Source organism: Corapipo altera, unplaced genomic scaffold, assembly GCF_003945725.1.
Source record: "Corapipo altera isolate COAL_440 unplaced genomic scaffold, ASM394572v1 44, whole genome shotgun sequence".
Lineage (NCBI taxonomy): Eukaryota > Metazoa > Chordata > Aves > Passeriformes > Pipridae > Corapipo > Corapipo altera.
Genome location: NW_020884880.1, coordinates 18,052,514 through 18,060,069, shown reverse-complemented (window position 1 = coordinate 18,060,069; position 7,556 = coordinate 18,052,514). Strand labels below are relative to the sequence as shown.

General features: G+C 40.6%; 1 long non-coding RNA gene across 1 annotated transcript; it reads left to right on the top strand.

Annotated features, from left to right (window-relative positions):
• Window positions 1-2,262: 2,262 nt before the first annotated feature.
• Window positions 2,263-5,271, top strand: LOC113945346. Its single transcript, XR_003527054.1, has 3 exons — window positions 2,263-2,302; window positions 3,062-3,183; window positions 4,969-5,271. It is a non-coding gene; the product is annotated as an uncharacterized LOC113945346 (long non-coding RNA).
• Window positions 5,272-7,556: the final 2,285 nt, after the last annotated feature.

Here is a 7,556-nt window from a genome sequence, read left to right as displayed (position 1 = left end):
AAAGGAGGGATGGGTTATACCCTGATTTCTTTCCTTACACTGCAGATTTCAAAAGTTAAGGTTTTTATTTCCTAGAGAAACCTGGAGAATGAGAATAACACCTAGTTTATAAAAAAAAAAAAAGTAATCTTGTGTCTTGCTTTAATCATATTGGACCAGTACATAAACATTTTAATATATGGCTGGAATTTTTCCGTCTTTTTTTTCAGTAGCTTTCCCTTCATATGTCTACACAACTACACACAACAGAAGCACCATTCAGTGAATTTTACATCCTTTTAGGAATGCAAAACACGTAAACAAATTGCATGCTCAGATTCTTTTTCTTTAAAATGTATTTTTGTGGAGTGAGTACCTTCAGGATAAAATTAATCTCTAAGCAGATCCTAACAGAAACCATAGATAGAACTTTAATTGTGTTTCTATATTTAGCCAGTGCTGCAATACGTTCATGTGACAACCAGCTTTATCATTATTCACAGAGTCATATATGTAACTCCGTGAATCCAGTTCACCAAGGATTAAAATTTAATATTAAATCATTATAGCCATACTTCAGTCTATGCCTTCAGCTGGTATCACTTCTGTGTGATACCAGTAGTTCCCCGCTTGGCATGAACTATGGAGTGATAACCGCAGCAAACAGTGGAGAGTGGTGCCAAGGCTCCCACGCTGGTGCCAGCAGGGCTCCTTCAGGGTGTGGAATAGGTAATGCAAGTACACGGCTTTGGGGACCTGCACTAGCCTTGTTTCATGACGTCACACTGTGCCACATTGACACGGCTGACTGCTTGGAGACAGCCTGGGGATTTCTATCACAGTGCTGCACTGCTCCATGGAGTCATGATTCTACTGTGTACTATGACTCAAAAAAGCCAGGAGAGAATATCTGCAATGAAATATCTGGCTATATATATATGTATATGTATATGTAAAACAACAACAAGCCACCTTAAACTTGGTCATTTAAATGTGAAAAGCAAAACCAAGGAAATTAAAAATGCCAACAACCCCAACTCCTGACACAAACAGATGCTTTCTTAATTAGAAGTGTACATATTAGTAAATTGTTATTCTTTTCAGCTCTGAGAAAAAGCACAAATATGTTAGCATCTGCCTCAATTTTAAGTGGGCTTTCTGGAGAGGTTTTGCATTCATAGCTTAATAAGAGCAGCTCTGATTTATGCTCTGACAACAGAGCAGACTTATCAGTTCTATCAGAGATGACTTAGTTATGAATTAGTGGACTCCACTCTGGTTATTTACAGTTGCAGCTTGAAGAAGGTGACCTTTCGCTTACCTGGGAAATGCTCTGTTCTTTAGAGAAGTGGATAAAGAGCTGCACTCTTCAACAAATCTAACCACACTTATGGACAAAAGAATCATCCACAGAAGATAATTTATCACCTTCTGTACTTTCTTTGACTCAGAAATCTGCCCTGACTTGATAAAGGCATGCAATAAATACTTATTTCCCTCAGGTGTTAGGCATACTTAATCTATAATTTCAATTAAGATCAAATTAATACCTTAATATTCAGTATTACTTCTATTCCTCCATATTTAGATTTAAATCTGTGGAATCAAATTGTCTTTGTCCTAGAGAGGTAGAATTCATCCCTCCCAGTTGAGAGTGTAGGCATCTAACATAGCCTAATCATCAAGTGACTTTGCTCCCTCTATATTCAAAGGCCATTGATGGAGCCAAGCCCATCAGAAGGCAAACCATCTGAGCTGCTCATCTTATAACAGAATGACTTCCCTTTGGGAGGATGCAGGAAGACTGGTTAAAACAAATTACTTAAACTCGGGGAAGATTAATCCTACCCAAATGGTTCAGGAACACCATGGAATCACTGATGTGTCTTAAGCTATTATTGACATCAACAGTCAAGAATATCCCATACTCCATAACTGCAGGTTTATGCTGTTTAATGTTCATCTCGAGAGGCACTCAAAAGCTAAATTACTCAGAAAAAAACAATACTGGTCAGCAAAAATGCCCCAGAAAAAGTAACATCTTCGCAACTGTAGTGGGTTTCTGTGGCTGGGTTCTGGTAGCATGGGAGGACTACAGGGGTGGCTTCTGTTAGAAGCTGCTAGAAGCTTCCCCTGTCTGGTGGAGCCAATGCCAGCTGCCTCCAGGATGGACTTCCCACCACTGGCGAAGGCCAAGCCAATCAGGACTGATAGTAACGCCTCTGTGATAACATATTTAAGAACAGAAAGTTATTGCACAGTGAAAAATTCCAGCCAGGGAAGAGCGGAGTGAGAACATGGGAATAACAACATAGACACCAAGGTCAGTGCAGAAGGAGGGACAAGAGTTGCTCCAGGGGCCAGAGCTGTGGCCCCTGCAGCCCCTGGTGCAGACCATGGTGGGGCAGGTTGACCCCCTACAGCCCACTGAGGACCATTGGGGTGCAGAGACCCACCTGCAGCCCATGGAGGAGCCCATGCTGGAGCAGGTGGATGCGTGAAGGAGGCTGTGACCCCACGGGAGGCCCAGGATGGAGTAGAGTCCTGCCAGGGACCTGCAGCCCATGTAGAGGGAAGCCCACGCTGGAGCAGGTTTTACCCAGGTAGGACTTTTGGCCCCTGTGGGGGATCCACATCGATACAGCTCATTTGTGAAGGACTGCACTCCATGGAGGAGTGACCCACGGGACAGCAGTTTTGTGGAGAACTGCTGCCTGAGGGATGGACTCATGCCAGAGAGGTCCATGAAGGATTGTCTCCCATGGGAGGGACCCCACGGGAGCAGGGGAAGGACTTCTCTCCCTGAGCAGCAGCAGAAACAACAACTGACCATTACCCCCATTCCCCATCCCCCTGCACAGCTGGAGAGGAGGAGGTAGAGCATGGAAGGAAGGAGGGGTGGGGGGAAGGTGTTTTTAAGACTATTTTACTTCTCACTCTTTTGCTCTGATCCTACTAGCAATAAATTTAAGTAATATCCCCACTTTGAGTCTGTTTTTCCCATGATAGTGATCAGTAAGTGACCTCTCCCAGCTCTTAACTCATGATTCCTTTGCTGGTTTTTTTTCTCTCCTCTCTCTAGTTTCAGAGCGGAGGAAGAGAGCAGCTTTAGTGGGTACCTGACATTCAGCCAGGGTCAACCCACTACAGCAACCATGAGGGCAAGCAGACATTAACACCAGACCCTCTTTGGCACCTGTCCAGGTGTGGAGCATGCTTACCATGATGACAGATAAAAATCCACAAGTATGACAGGGCCCTTGACCACACTTGCAGGTTGAACTGCAATCACTATTGCTTTTCCTTTCAGTAAGTTAGCTTCTCAACAGTGTCCTGGCAGACAATCAAATCACTATGTATATGATGCTTTAAGGGAGAGATCTGAAGCATCCAGGAGTTTATGGAAGTTAAAAAACCAACAAAGAAATTTGTTCTTCAATTGCCAAGGGAGGAACCACCTTCTGCTCATCCATATAGTCACCATGCTTCTTTATATAGAAAAATTCTTTTTATATCGAGCCACACCCAGGATGTTACAGCTATGGATAGCAGAAGACATCCTGTATTTGATCCTATTTTTTGTAGCTCTTGTCTTTCATAAGACAAGTGTTTATGGGATAAGATTTCTTACAATTAGTTTTGGCCTTCAGGCTACTTGTAGTTGGGCCGCTGTTTTTAAGTTTGAGGTAAACAGTGCAAAATATTTTGTTGCCTAGATATTATTTTCCTTCCGAGTAGGAACCAAATATAACAGTATGGACTCTGCATATCAACTAACATTGGAATCAATTAACAGGAATTCTCTTTATTAATAAATTCTGATGGCTAATAGCAATGGTTTGGGCTGGCCGACCAAGAGTTTCTCTGTGTTTCTTCCCGCAAGTTAAAAGAAATGTAGAATCTAGCAATATATGTAAGCAGTTCCAGTTATTTTTCCAGCAAAATTGTTTTTCCAGACTTACTTTCACTTGTTATAACCTATCTTTTCACACAACTGTTGAGATCTACTTGGTAAAATAGAACAAAAATCCAACAAGTAAACAAACAACAAAAAAAGGCAAGGGAATGAGAATATCCTAGTGAGGGAATTTTATTAGCTGTATAGTTTTCAACAGAAGCTGGCCAAAATTTAAAATTTAGGGAGGGATTAGCCATTTGCACATTCAACTTCATTATTTCTCTGAATTCTTCATGGTTAAGGTGTAGCTTATGCCTGGTTTCCCTTGTGGGCCTGTTTTCCAAATCATGAGTAACTGTTTATAAGTGAATTTCATTCAAATTTCCTCCCCCAATTTGCACTCTCAATTTGATCTAAAAATATTTTCAGTTGAAAGTGCTCTATAAAAGTCTCAGTCATAGAGAGTGTTGTGGTTTAACCTCAGCTGGCAACTAAGCACCTCACAGCCACTCACCCCCACACACCCCCAACAGGATGAGAAGAGGGAAAGTGGGAAAACTGAGGGGTTGAGATAAAGACAGTTTAATGGGACAGAAAAGAAAGAAAATAATAATAATGATGAAAGAGAATATATAAAACAAGTGATGCACAATACAATTCCTCATCACTCGACAACTGGTGCCCAACCAGTTCCCAAGCATTGGCCCCCAGTTAACTTTCTCCCCAGTTTATACATTAAGCATGATGTCATATAGCACAGAATATCCCTTTGGCCTGTTTCCATCTGCTGTCCAGGCTGTGTCCCTTCCCAACTTTTTGTGCCCCTTCAGCTTTCTCACTGGTAGTGCATGAGAAGCTGAGAAGTCCTTGTCTTAGAATAAACACTGCCTAGCAACAACTAAAACATCAGTGTGCTATCAACACTAATCTCATACTGAATCCAAAACACAGCACTGTACCAGCTACTAGGACAAAAATTAACTCTATCCCTGCTGAAACTAGGACAGAGTGACCAGCATTCTCTTTCTTACATGTAAGATTGGGCTGTTTGAAATATCCTGACGCAAATCTCATTGTTTCCCTTTTGAAAGAAAGTAGAAAATGAATCTGTGGGAAATTCACCTTCCAAGTTGTTCTGGAGTCATAACATTTAGAAATCTAGACTGCTGCAGTCCTGGATAGGCAAGCACAATGAAATTTCATTAGAATGTCATCAGATTACATTGTTTCCAATTAACATTTTAAGTCTGAAAAATCGGAAATTCCTTCTTTAAAAAAAAAAAACCCTACTAACTGTCAGCTCTTGCAATTTTCTTGGGGCTTTATATACCAGCTACAGAACTTCAGTGATGTTGGAAACCAGCCATTTATTCAAACAATTTTGCATATCAGAATTTTTCTAGTGCCTCATACAAATTTTCTTAATGCCTCTTACGATGGATATGCCAATGAAATTAAAGTCAAGAATTTCAGAGCAACTTTTGTTACTCAACTATTTTTCTAAAAGACTCAAGAACATTTGTAGATCCTGTGATGTAGTAAAATGTACAGCTCGTTTGTTATTGAAATCAACAGCAAAAGAAATATAAACACAGTGATTTTCTGATAGTCTGACTTTTCATTAGAATTTTGTAATCTAGACATCTGACTTAAATCCTAGTCCTTGTTATGGTCTCCCATATACCAAGCACAGAATCCAAAGAGGTAGTACCTAAACACAGAACAATGGGTGTATGAGGAGGATAATATGCACCTGAAACCTTCTGTCCCCTGTTTTGGGACACCAGTGGCATGAGAGGAGGACATGAGCCCAAACTTGTCAAATTAAGTGGGGTTACTTATATTCTGTCTATCCTCTTATGCCATCTCTTTAATAAACTGAAACTTCAACCATTTTGGAGACAGACAATGGCTTCAGAGGAAGCTGAATTGACCAAGATGAACTCTGTGTGCACATTTGCTACAGCCATACCCTTTTAACTGTGGGAATAGCCTGGGAGGGACTTGCTGTACAGGCCAAACCATGATTTCCTAATATCCAGCAGCTCTTTTGATTCAGCAAGCAAATGAAAGGGATAGTAGAGGGGATGAGGCACCTCAGGCTTCAGCGAAAGAAATCTCCTTTGAACAGAAAATACCTTCTGCAATTACCTATGGTCTGGAAGAAAAACCTCCTGCTTGTGTCAGAAGTGCTCAAATATGTTGGTGAATTGTTTTATCACAGATGTATCTCTTGACCTTTGAAATTACAAATAACTGAATCTTGCAATTAGGGAAGACAGTACCACCTCACCTACAAGTGAGTGTTTTATAGCCCACATCAGCTAAAAGTATTTTTAGATCAAATTGGAAGTGCAGTGAGAGCCTGAAGCTGATCAGAATCATAATGCAATGGAAAACCTTACATAGACACCTGTTTCAAAGTGATTCCTGGCTCAGTTGGGAGATCAAAGTGTCAACTACTGCTGATAAACTCAGATAAGCTCTGGAATTCTGTATGCTTTGCAGATCCCAAATATCTTAACATGAGAGATTTGCTTATTACAGTTTCTTTGGGGTCTCCTGAAATTAACTTACAAAATTCCATGGTGCATAAAAGAGTATAGCTTAGGAATAACTACTGCATTCCTTTTTTCTCAGACTAGCATGCTCTCCCTCACAGATTCATCTTCCAAGTGCTCAGTGAAGTAAATTAAAGAGAAATTGAATGGTGGTTTTTATTTTTATTTCCCCAAGAATTAGTGGAACAACAGCTAGAACACACACAGAGATGGCTAGAATGAGTATAATTTTTCTGTGAAATAATTTTTCTCTCTCTTCTCTCTCTCTTTGTCTGTCACACATGTACGCTACTTCCTTTTCTGATGACAAGACTGACCAGGGTACTCATCAGCCGCATCGCCGATATTGACAATGACAAATCCCTTCTGCAGCTCAGGAGAACCTTAAATAAATTCTCCCAAGACGCTAGCAAGCGTTCTCCTCCTTGCCCTGTCACTCATGGTGAAGGCTGAAAGGCTGATTAGAAATAATTCAGGGGCTTTCTGGAATGGAAAAAATCTCCTTGATGGGGAATAAGTCAAGACTATAAAGTGTATTTCATTCCTTCTCTTTCCTCCTTCAGTTTTAATTAGGATTAAAATGTCTCTGATAGATATTTTGGGATTACTTTCATTTTCCTACACCATGTATGAGATTATCTGCTTCACGTTAGCCTGAAAAATACTGGAGAATTAACAACTGGAAACAAAACTGTTGGAAGGCAAACACATCCCAGAAAAATTCATAGCTCCCTTCACTTCCCCAACTTCTCCAGAACACATGCACATCAAAAATTTGTGGCAAAAAACCAACTCAACATCCACATCCTTTCCCACAAACATATTGCTGTTTAATTGTAATAGATCTCCATTTCTGGGGCAAATGACAAGTAAAATTGTTGGCAAGAAATAGAAACTTGGCTGGTCAAGGCCTGTCAGGAGTTTATTCAGCACTTCAAAGAATTAGGTGCATTGTCTCTCGATAACATCTCATGTTTTGTAAATACAACAGAAAAAAATAAAACAAAAATCAGGTCACCACAAAGAACCAAGTCCGACCTCAGCTCACAGCTCACAGAGTTTTTCCTTGCACAGCCATTCAGACAACTCCTTTCTCCCTGCTACCCTCTCATTTTCTG